The sequence below is a fragment of the Euwallacea fornicatus genome, unplaced genomic scaffold (assembly GCF_040115645.1).
Source record: "Euwallacea fornicatus isolate EFF26 unplaced genomic scaffold, ASM4011564v1 scaffold_110, whole genome shotgun sequence".
Classification (NCBI taxonomy): domain Eukaryota; kingdom Metazoa; phylum Arthropoda; class Insecta; order Coleoptera; family Curculionidae; genus Euwallacea; species Euwallacea fornicatus.
Window position 1 is genome coordinate 95,070 of NW_027096078.1, and position 11,530 is coordinate 106,599.

The 11,530-nt window shown below is 41.8% G+C and overlaps 1 long non-coding RNA gene across 1 annotated transcript; it reads right to left on the reverse strand.

Moving 5' to 3' along the window:
* Nucleotides 1-10,920: 10,920 nt before the first annotated feature.
* LOC136350092 (uncharacterized) lies at nt 10,921-11,292 on the reverse strand. The gene is made up of 2 exons (XR_010734070.1): nt 11,241-11,292; nt 10,921-11,186 (listed from the first exon to the last, which is right to left on the reverse strand). It is a non-coding gene; the product is annotated as an uncharacterized lncRNA (long non-coding RNA).
* Between the last annotated feature and the right edge of the window lie 238 nt (nt 11,293-11,530).

The following is an 11,530-nucleotide window of genomic DNA, read 5'->3' on the forward strand; positions in this document are numbered from 1 at the left end:
CAATGCAGCAGGAAGCCCAAACAAGTCAGAAAATGCCAACAAGCCAAAAAATTCCACCAATTGTCATAAAGAATGCCAACGACTGGACCATTGTCTACAATAGAATGCGGACTAAAAAGATAGCCTACAATAAGGCTAAAATGACCGGACAAGGAGTTGCTGTTTCGCCCAGTACATCAGAAGACTACAGAGCCATAGCCAAACTCTTGAATGAAGACAAAAGGGAATACTTTACATATAGCTTGCCCGAGGACAAAAAAGTCCGGGCAGTTATAGGAAAAATCCCAACAAACATCAGCGAAGAGCAAATCGCTAAAGACCTAAACGATCAGGGGATTCAGGTACATTCAGTGCAACGAATGCACAGCAGGATGGATAAGAGAGTCCTCCCCCTTGTACTGGTGCAAACAAGCCGCGAGGACAAAGAAAAGATCTTCGCGATAAACCGATGCTGTGACCTCAGCGTGAGGGTTGAACCTCAACGACCTCAAACGGGTCCAAATCAGTGCCACAGGTGCCAACAATTCGGGCACCCACAAAGGTTTTGTACCGCAAAACCGAAATGTGTTAAATGCGGAGGCGATCATCATACCGGGGACTGCAAGAAATCCAAAAACACAGCCGCAAAATGCTTGAACTGTGGAGGCCCGCATCTTGCCAGCTACAGGGGATGCAAAAAGATTCAACAGCCAGACAAACCTCAAAAGAAAGAGGAACCAAAAAAGAAGATAGAGATGAAGGAAGCACCTAAACCAGCTCCCTTCAAACCGGGAATGAGCTACGCAGGAGTAGCCAAGTCCAGCCCGAAGCAAATTCAGAAAAAAGAAGAGCCTGTTGATTTTCAACAGGCGCTAAAACAAATGCAAACGATGTACTCAGCAATGAGTGCATTTTTTGCTAATCTTCCCAAAATACAAGGTTAATGAACTCACACCAGAAAACCCCATCTTCACTGCAGATCATATCATGGAATATAAATGGTATGAAAGGGCGAAAATTCGAATTGCAGAAGATATTGGAACGCCTAAATATCGATATAGCTGCAATCCAAGAAACCAGACTAAAACCCACGGATGATATAAAAATCCCAGGCTATAAAATCCACAGAAAGGATAATGAAAAGCCGGGAATACGAGGATCAGCAATTTTAGTAAAAAACGGAATGCAGCATGCACAATTGCCACCGATATAGACGATCGTCATGGACGCCATCGCAATCGAGCTAAACAATGCAAGGGGACGATTACGAATTACATCGTGCTATCACCCTCCGCAACTGAAATTACTACCTGAAGATGTCGAAAAAGCATTGTTCGGTAGAGAAAGCGGTCAATACATCGCAATAGGAGATTTTAATGCCAAATCGCAAAATTGGCATAGTAGAGCAACGAATGATAATGGAAGGTAACTTAAAAAGTTTCTGTAAAAAAGTGATGACGTCGTAGTAATGTCATCTGAAGGACCCACGCATTTTTCGACCTATGGAAAAACCGACGTTTTGGATATTATGCTAATCAGGGATCTAGCTGTGGAAGCAGAAATCAACTTAATTAATGAAGGATAATCTGACCACAACCCAATACTAGTGGTCTTAGGAGAAGGAATCCCAGCCGTGGATACTATAGTAACGAAAAGGACTAATTGGAAGAAATACAAGAAAAACTTGTAAGAAAACCTATCGAAAATCGGCAAACTCGGCGAAAGCCACTAAGCACGGCTGAAGCAGCACAGGTTTTCAGCCCCCTGGGGTTGCTACCCCCTTCGGCCCTTTGAGTTGGCCCAAATAATAAAAATCAGCCTCGCATGAAACCGGGGGAGTCCGCTGGCCCCCCTAACCAACTCCAACATCACCCCAATCCTAATCCCAACCCTGAGTCCTCGTTCGAGTGTCGCTTCTGCGGGAGGACATTTTCAACCAACATCGGGCTGGGCGTCCATACTAGGGCCGCCCACCCCAACGAGTACGACGCCATGCACGTGCGTAGTGACACCAAGGGCAGATGGTCCGGCGAGGAGTCGAGGATACTGGCCCGCAAAGAGGCCCAGATGATGCTAGAGGGCCCGCCTCGCTTCATGAATATGGAGCTGGTTAAGTACTTCCCAGGGAGGTCCGTGGAGGCCATCAAAGATCAGCGTAAGCGGCCTGAACATAAAACCGCGGTCCAGGAATTCATGGCGACTCATGATCCTGGGGATCCACCCGACGACTCGTCCTTGTCGTCGGATCAATCTAGATCAGACGTGGAACGACTCTCTGTCGGGAGATGAGGCTGCGCGAGCGGCTCCCGCGGACCCGTTCTTGGTGTTTCTCAGCGATTTGCCAGCTATGCGAACAACAGCATACAATGCCCCGGAACTGGAGAGAATTGTCAGTGGGGCCGCAATGAAGGGGAAGGTCTCGACATTGGAGTGTCTCAACCTCTACTTGCTGTCAATCTTTCCAGATGTGACAACGAACCGGAATAGACACGTCCGGCCTGTACGACAACAGATCCGGACACGTAGGCAGCAACGCCGGATGGACTACGCTACTACTCAGCGCAATTTCACCAAGCACCAATCTAGGTGTATCAAGTCCATCCTGGACAGGCCTATCCAAACCGTCCCGCTAACTAGGGAAGTGATGGAACCGTACTGGCGTAATATTATCGAGCGTTGTGTCATGACAGCGCCACCGCGTGATGACAGCCTGCGACAACCCCGATTGGACCAAGTATGGAGACCAGTCACTGAGCCAGAACTGAGGGAGAATCGCCTTGGATTGGCCAAGGCATCGGGTCCTGACGGGATTTCCCCAAGGCAGCTTCGAGCCCTGCCGCCCTCTGTTCTAGTCCGCATCATCAACCTCATCCTTTGGTGCGGTAGAATCCCCAAGCACTTTCGGGATTCAAGGACGGTCTTCATACCTAAGAAGAACGTGGCAGTCGAACCCGGTGACTTCCGTCCGATTACCATTTCGTCCGTCCTCGTGCGTCAAATACACTCGATATTGGCTCAGAGACTGGCATCAGACATGAGGCTGGACCCAAGACAACGGGCTTTCATGCCTATAGACGGGTGCGCCGATAACACCACCCTCGTGGATATGCTGTTGCGCTATAGCAACGGCCACTACTCGTCGTGTTACATGGCTGCCTTGGATGTCGGGAAGGCGTTCGACTCAGTCTCGCACGGGGCGATCTTTAGTACGCTTCAATGCTACGGGATCCCAGCGGGTCTGTGTTCGTACCTTCGCCGCGCCTATGACGACTCTACCACCGTCCTCGAATACGACGGGTGGACCTCGGGTAACATCGTCCCGGGGGGTGGTGTGAAGCAGGGTGACCCCCTGTCGTCAATGCTTTTCAATCTAGTGATTGATAGGTTGTTAAGGGGACTCCCGCCGGAAGTGGGCACATGCATCGATACCGCCCATGTGAATGCCCTTGCGTTCGCCGATGCCCTGATCATTGCTGCCAGAACACCGGTAGGCCTTCAGGACCTGCTGGACCGGGTCTCCTGTTACCTGTCCCAGTGTAGCGTTAGGTTAAACCAAGCCAAGTGTTCAACTTGAGTTTAAAGGGTCAACCACAACAGAAGATCACGGTCGTCGAGCGGCGCAAGTTCAAGATTGATAGAGGCCATCTTCCCTGCTATGAACGAACCACAGAGTGGAGGTACCTCGGTGTGCAATTTACGGCCAACGACCGAAAGAACTTCGATCCGCGCGCCGAGGTTACCTGTCTCCTCGACCGCCTTAGCAAGGCGCCGCTCAAGCCGCAGCAGCGTATGCACGCGTTGCGGTGCTACCTTCTCCCCCGCCTCCACCATAAGCTCACATTGGGCTCGGTTAGACTCGCGAGTCTCAATAAGACCGACTGGATCGTGCGGCAGGCCGTTAGGTGTTGGCTCCACTTGCCCCGCGATACGCCCGTGGCGTATTTCCACGCCACGGTCGAGGAGGGGGCCTTGGGGGTTCCTTCGATCCGGTGGTCAGCGCCATGTCAGCGACGTAAACGTCTGCTGAGCATCAGTCTCCCAGCGTTGCAGCAAACAGCGGCCGCTAACATCTTTATAGCCAGGGAGATTGATGCTACCGAGCGTCGCCTCGTGATCAATGACCAACGTTTGAGCACGGGGCGAGATATACAGAAGATGTGGAGCCGGGGGCTATTATCGTCAGTCGACGGGGGAGGCCTCAATGGTGCGAGCCGAATCCCACAGAGTCATCGATGGGTGAGAGAGCCGACAAAATTTCTCTCGGGCAGGGATTATGTTAACTGCATAAGGACGCGCATCAATGCAATGCCTAGTCGGTCCCGCACGACGCGGGGCAGACCCCAGCTGGATAGGACTTGCAGGGCCGGCTGCAACGTTCTTGAGACTACCAACCACATTCTCCAGCAATGCTGCCAGGATCAAGAGGCATGACAGTCTGGTCGCGTTGGCGGTTCGCACACTGAGGACGAAAGGATTTGTGGTCCACCGCGAAACTAACATTGAGCGGTTAAGACCGGATATTGTGGCTGTGAAGAACAATACGGCCACAATTATTGATGCTCAAGTGGTCACTGATGGAATGGACGCGGATAAAGCGCATGCAACCAAGAGAGATAAATATGGATTCGCGCCCATCAGAGCTGCAGTAGCGAGTAGATTCGGCACTCCAGATGTCCGAGTTACCTCTCTAACACTCAACTGGAGGGGAGTCTGGAGCCAAAAGTCATTTGCCGAGCTCCATGAGTGGGAGTGCGTGACGAAGAACTGTTGAAATAAATAATATTCCAAATGCTATTTTAATAGTCGTTCGCCTTCGTTTTTAGTTTATGAAGACAGCAAGCGATATACCGAGAGTCTATAATGTAAACAGTCAATTTATGCTTATATAAGACGATAATCGTCGTTTAAAAAAGGGAGTAAGTCAGTCGCCTTCGTGCCTCTCGAGATTTCGGTCGTTGTCTCTTCCTTTACCATTCATTAATTACATCTTTTATTTTTTACTATTCAACTGCGTTTTATTAAAATCCACTGGCAAACCCAACAAGAACCATGCAGCGCTCTACTCTACCAGAGCTCTGATCGGTGGCCACATGGCCTTCGAGGCATTTAATAAGAATACGCTAGTATGGCGTCGCTGGCCCCCAGAGAATTAGGGGTGCCTTGAATAGGGATTCACATACATCCCCAAACCTTCCTTCTTTGCCCCGACCGGAGTGCCGCCTACTCCATAAACCAAGGCGTAAAATTAAAAAAAAAAAAAAGCTAAATGCCTCGTCATCTAATTAGTGACGCGTATGAATGGATTAACGAGATTCCCACTGTCCCTACCTACTATCTAGCGAAAACTACTGCCAAGGGAACAGGCTTTGAAAAATTAGCGAGGAAAGAAGACGCTGTTGAGCTTGACTCTAGTCTGGCACTGTAAGGAGACATGAGAGGTGTAGCATAAGTGGGAGACGGCAACGTCGCCGGTGAAATACCACTACTTTCATCCTTTCTTTACTTATTCGGTTAGGCAGAACGCGTGCGTCGTTCGCTCACGAGGCGACGACTGTCTGTAAGTTTGTTGATTTTCTTCAAATAAAATTGGTTTATCTTTATCTTTGTTAGATTTCTCTGCAATTTTTTCCTTTAATTCCACTTGGCTTTCATTTATTTTTGAATAAAGAATTTTTGTTCTTTCCCTATGATCATTTACATAATCGGTCATTAATATTTTATTAATATCTATATCAAATGGGTCATCACTATTCATATGTCCATTAATGATATCTATTGGTTTAAAATTCGTTAATGAATGAATTGTATGATTGTAGGCCAGTATGGCGTATTGTAATTTCTTGATTATTGAGGTATTTTTTTGTCCTTGATTATTTAAGAGTCTAACATGTTCTGTTAAAATAGAATGTAACCTTTCAATCATTCCGTTTGATTTCGAGTGGTCAGATGAACAAAAGTGAACATTAATTTTATGAGTTTGTAATAATTCTGTTACTACCGCATTTTTAAATTCAATCCTATTGCCGGTTATTACTTGTTTCGGGATTCCATGATGTGAGAAGAATAAAATTAAATTATCTGCTATTTCTGTTGCATTTAAGGAATTGATCTGATATATTTGGGCGTATTTAGAGAAACTATCAATTATTGTTAAGAATTTTTGCTTATCTATAGTACACGTGTCCAAATGAATTATTTCGAATGGTTTGACTGCCGTGGGGGTGATATTAATTTCCATCCTTATGGGGTTCCTTTCATACTTGCTTTTTTGACAGATTTCGCATTGATTAATGTAATTTTGTATTGAAATTTTTAAATTTGGCCAATAATATTTATTTTTTATTCTTTGTTCCGTTTCTTCAATTCCCCTATGATTAGATTTACCTTCATGATACGCTTTAATCACTTCCTGTATTTCATCTTCTTCTATTACATCAATTAATTTTATCATGCATCTTTTATACTTTAACGCTGGCCACTTAAAGTTTTTCCTCACTATTTCACAGAATTTTGGGTACAGTTTTGGGTTTTCAAAGTAAATCGAGTAGAGTTTTTCAGGTGCTATGTTGTCTCTTATAAATTTCATTATATCGTATTCCATATTTTCTTCCGAGATTTGTAGGACATATCGTCGTTTCTTCCCGAATAAAGTGATTAATTTCGGTTTTGCCGGTGAATCATATACTGCTGATATTAGTATCTGATTTGCTCCATAGTTCACTGCGGTTTCAGCAATTGGTATACCCACAACTGGATCTTGTTCCTGATTCGTATGTACTGTCTCATTTTCAATAGCTTCTTCTACATTTTCACTAGAAATTTCGTCTTGCTCTTGGTCTAAGTTTACAATCATTGAGGTTTGGTCATCCAACGGTCCTGCTTTATTATTAATTTCCTCTTGCAATGATTTATTGAAATCATCCATATATTTTATTTACTAATTCCGAAAATCCATCCGTTTCTTTTGTATGGAGTTCTATTCTACTTAAAGCATCTGCATTAGTATTATATTTTCCTTTTTTATAAATTATGTTGTAATCAGATTCCTCGAGCCTGATTCTCCATCTTAATAATTTAGATGAAGGGTCTTTTAAATTGAAAAGCCATTGTAGAGGTTTATGATCCGTAATGATATTAAATTTTCTTCCAAATAAATATGGTCTTAAATATTTAGTTGCCCAAACTAGACATAAACATTCCTTTTCTATGGTCGAATATCTCTGCTCAGATTCATTTAAAGTTCTCGATGCATAAGCTATTGGTAAATCTTATCCAATTGTTCCTTGTGATAAAACTGCTCCCAATGCTACGTTACTAGCATCACAAGTGACATTAAATGGTTTATTGAAATCAGGGTATTGTAGAATTGGTTCATTCATTAATATGTTTTTACAAATTCAAAACATTGCAAAAACTCTTGATTGTGTACAATTTTTGCTCCTTTCTTAAGACATTTTGTTAATGGTTTTGTTAAGTTAGCGAAATTGTTGATGAACTTTCTATAATATCCAAGTAATCCCAAGAATTGTTTGATTTCCTTTGTGGTTTTTGGTATCGGGTAATTTTTTATTGCAATAATTTTATCAGGGTTTGGTTTTACTCCATTTGGTGTCACTACATGACCTAAATACGCTACCTCCCTTCTTAAAAATTCACTTTTGTCTAATTGTATTTTGAAATTGACTTTTCTTAATCTTTCAAACACGGATTTAAGTTTTTCTATATGCTCTTGTAATGAGGTTGAAAAAATTATTATGTCATCGAAATAAACGAGACATTTCTCGTTTTGAATTCCTCTCAATATGTTATCCATTACTCTTTGAAAGGTGGCTGGAGCATTTTTGAACCCAAATGGCATTCTCGTGTATTCGAAATGTCCTTGATCAGTACTGAAAGCTGTTTTCTTCATGTCTTCTTTTTCCATCTCTATTTGATGAAATCCACTTGCCAAATCAAGTGTAATAAAATATTGACATTTACCAAGTTTATCAAGCAAGTCCGTAATATTTGGTAAGGGATATTTATCATCGATTGATTTTTCATTTAGTTTTCTGAAGTCCACACAAACTCTCCATTTTTGTTTACCCGAACTGTCTTTCTTTTTTGGTACCACCCAAACGGGTGCAGACTGTTAAAAATCACAATATTAAGGATTAATTATGGAAGCGGCTCTTTTATAGGACATAAACTCTCACGGTTGATTGCTTCATGCAAGGGAGATTGTTTATGTTTATGTCTGGGCTATGAGTTATATTTCTTTTAGCTCCGAATCTATAGTCCTAATCTCCCTAGCCAGTTAGTCGTTCGTAGAATGCGCGAGAAGCTAAATATCGTCTCACAAACTCTTAGATTACTTTCTCCTTTTTTGTTAAAAAAAAAAATAAATATTACATATACTTCTATAACTTAGTGTGTATTATTCTGATCACCCTTTCTTAATTCCCTGCACAGTTTTCAAACCAACACAGACCATGGTGAATCGCTGGGTCTAATTATATCTTGTTCCAACATTTCGGCTATTTGTCTCTGTACTTCAGTTCTGTGAATAAATGGGTATTTATATATTTTGGCATACACTGGTGACTCATTGGTCGTCTTGATTTTATGTTTAATTTGGCTTGTAAATGTCAAGGGCATTCCCTCTCTGTAAAATATATCTTCGTATTCATTACATAATTTCAAAATTTCCCGTTTTTCTTCCGCATTTAAATGTTCAGTACGTATTTTAAGAGGTTCCAATTTTTTCTGTTTGTCATGAATTAAGATCAAATCTATCCTTAGATCAGAATTAAGTCTTTCATCTTTATCATACTTTTCTACTTCAAATGGTTCGGTTAAATTTAATGTAATGTCTTTGCATGAGTTGTTTAATATAGTAGTTATCGCTTGTCCATTTCTTGCAGTAATTATACAATTTGGAATTTTACAGTCCTTAATTTTTTGATACGGTAACAACGCTTCGGCATTTTGAATAATGGTTTTTACTTTTACAACTTGTTTACTCCTCGCCGCGATAGTTATATTATGTACTTGCGATTTTGATATATAGAATTTTAGCTTAATACTTGCATAAGGTGTGTGTAAATATCCCTGTGCATAATCTATGTATTGCTTGTAAGAGTTTTAAATTATCCATACCTAACAATCCATCAAACAAGTCATGAAACTTGAATAAATGGAACTTCATCTTATGTTCCTTTGATAAATTGAATATTTCTGACGTTGGAATATTCGCATTATACTTATGTACTGATTGTTGAAAAATTGTGGATACTATAAACGAATCTTCTTTAATAAATTTTGGAAAATATTTGAATGCTTTCTCTGGGTCCAAAAATGATTTTGAAGCACCACTATCAATTAATATTTTTAAATTAAATTCAGGAAAGATAACATACGAAAGTTCTCCGATTCCATTGTTGTTTAATATTATGACTACAGGTTTTACGTTGGATCGTCTTGCAGGCGAGTTCCAGTAAAATTTGCGTCATTATATGAAAAACAATTTTCTACTGAGTTGGCATGTACGTGCCTTCTTGAATATTCCGATCCGCAAGGTTCGCGTCGCGACTGGGTGTCGCGTTGAATTCCTTTGTTTATGTTATTCATGTTTACGGTGTCGTCTTCGCTCTGGACTATGTCAGCATTATACAATTCCTCAACTGCGAAATTAGGAGTTTGGTTTCTGTTTCTAGTAAACTGATTCGATTCCCGGTAATTGTTATTATTATTAAAATTATTATTGTTAAACGTTCTGCCCGTTTGTCTGGTAGACATGCTCATTGGAGTTGGCTTAGGCAACGGTTTATTTTGATTAGGTCTAAATACGTTTGTCGGGGGTCTAAAATTATACATTGAATTATTTTGAAAATTTGATCTTTGAAATTGACTATTAGAATTATTCAAAGGTGTACGATATCGTGTTGATTGGACAAAAGGTCGTCCAGATGATTTTGGTTTGTTACTATAATTATTGTTTGATTGCAAATAGTGAATATTACTTTCTTCCATCACAAATTGTAACGCTTGTGGAAGATCTTTTGGCCTCATGCACCTAATATTGGTACCTAATGGTTCTTTTAAACCTGACAAAAACGTTTTAAGGGCTAATTCATTATATAAATCATTTTTCAGACTTCTTGCCTGATCTGTAGTTTCATGAGTCTGTATAGGAACATAGTAAATTTAATATATGTAAAATTCTATCATAAAATTGTTCAGGATTCTCTTGGTTTTATTGTCTTAACATTACTAGGTCCCTATTTAAACAAGTCTCATCCCTTTGATCAGCAAAATGCCTATTTAATATAATTTTTACTTCTTCCCAAGTATTCACACTTTGAGTTCTTAATACTAATTTAGCATTTCCTGTAAGTTTCCCTATTATACAGTTTAAAAGATAAATATTTTGAATATGATTAGGTTGCTGTTTCTTATAGAAAGTATCTATTACAGACTGACACTCAGACAAATACCTACCCAAATCGTTTGGGTTTTCGTCAAATTGCGGAACACAATTTAAATATTCAGATTTAAATCCAGCTATCTTATTATCTATAAAATTACACATTTCCGATTTTTGTGAAACGGAGTCAGTTAAGGGTTCGCTAATATCTAAAGTAGCTATTTGGCTTAATAACTCCTCAACTTCGGACATAAAGAATATGCAATATATGTGCCCAAATACACTTACCCTAGTACAATGATTATTTTCTTGAACATTCTAAGACGCAACACTTGGTCAGCGATTTGTGTCTGGTCCGTGGCTGCTGCTCCTTTGCTCAAGTCCCTTGATTTTTTTATTCGTAGATACGCACCGGATTTGCTCTGGTTAGTTCGTGTTGAAATTCAACGTCCAACAAAAGCCCGTCACAATATCCTATATCGACTGCGCCAGTTATATGTTCGTATCCCGAAATTATATTTTTAAAAAAACACTGATTGAAATTTAGGGCGACTTTATTCACAAAGAACTAAAACTCTTAATATTAATTACTAACAGACGACTCTTACTGACTGACTCCGGATTACGCGATTTCTACTTTTATATAAAATAAGTTGTTGACTAAGCGGTTTTAATTCCTTTGTTCGATGTTCTAGATGGTCATGTAACGTCTAGCACTGAGGGGCGACCCCCAGCTGCGGGCTGTGCTTTCTTCCGACTACGCCACCCAGGTACGATCCCGCTTGCTGCGTCTTACAGCGCCCTACGGCAGAGGAAATCAGCAAGCCAGTTTTTGGTTCAACAAGCTGCAGAACACCTTCAGCGGCGCCGGCCTTCCGGAACACTCTGGGCATAACGCCGTCAGCCAATGGATCCGCGACCCCCCCCCCCCCCCCCACTGGACCGGTAGGGACTATGTCCAGGTATTACAACTGCGGACCAACACCCTCCCCACCGTGGGTGGCCTCCATAACGCCAGCGTGCCCAACAACCAGAAGCTTTGCCGCGCTGGTTGCGAGAGGGTCGAGACAGTCTCCCACGTTCTTCAGCGCTGTCCCCTAACCCACCACGAGCGAATCAGGCGTCACGACCACGCTGTTAACGTCT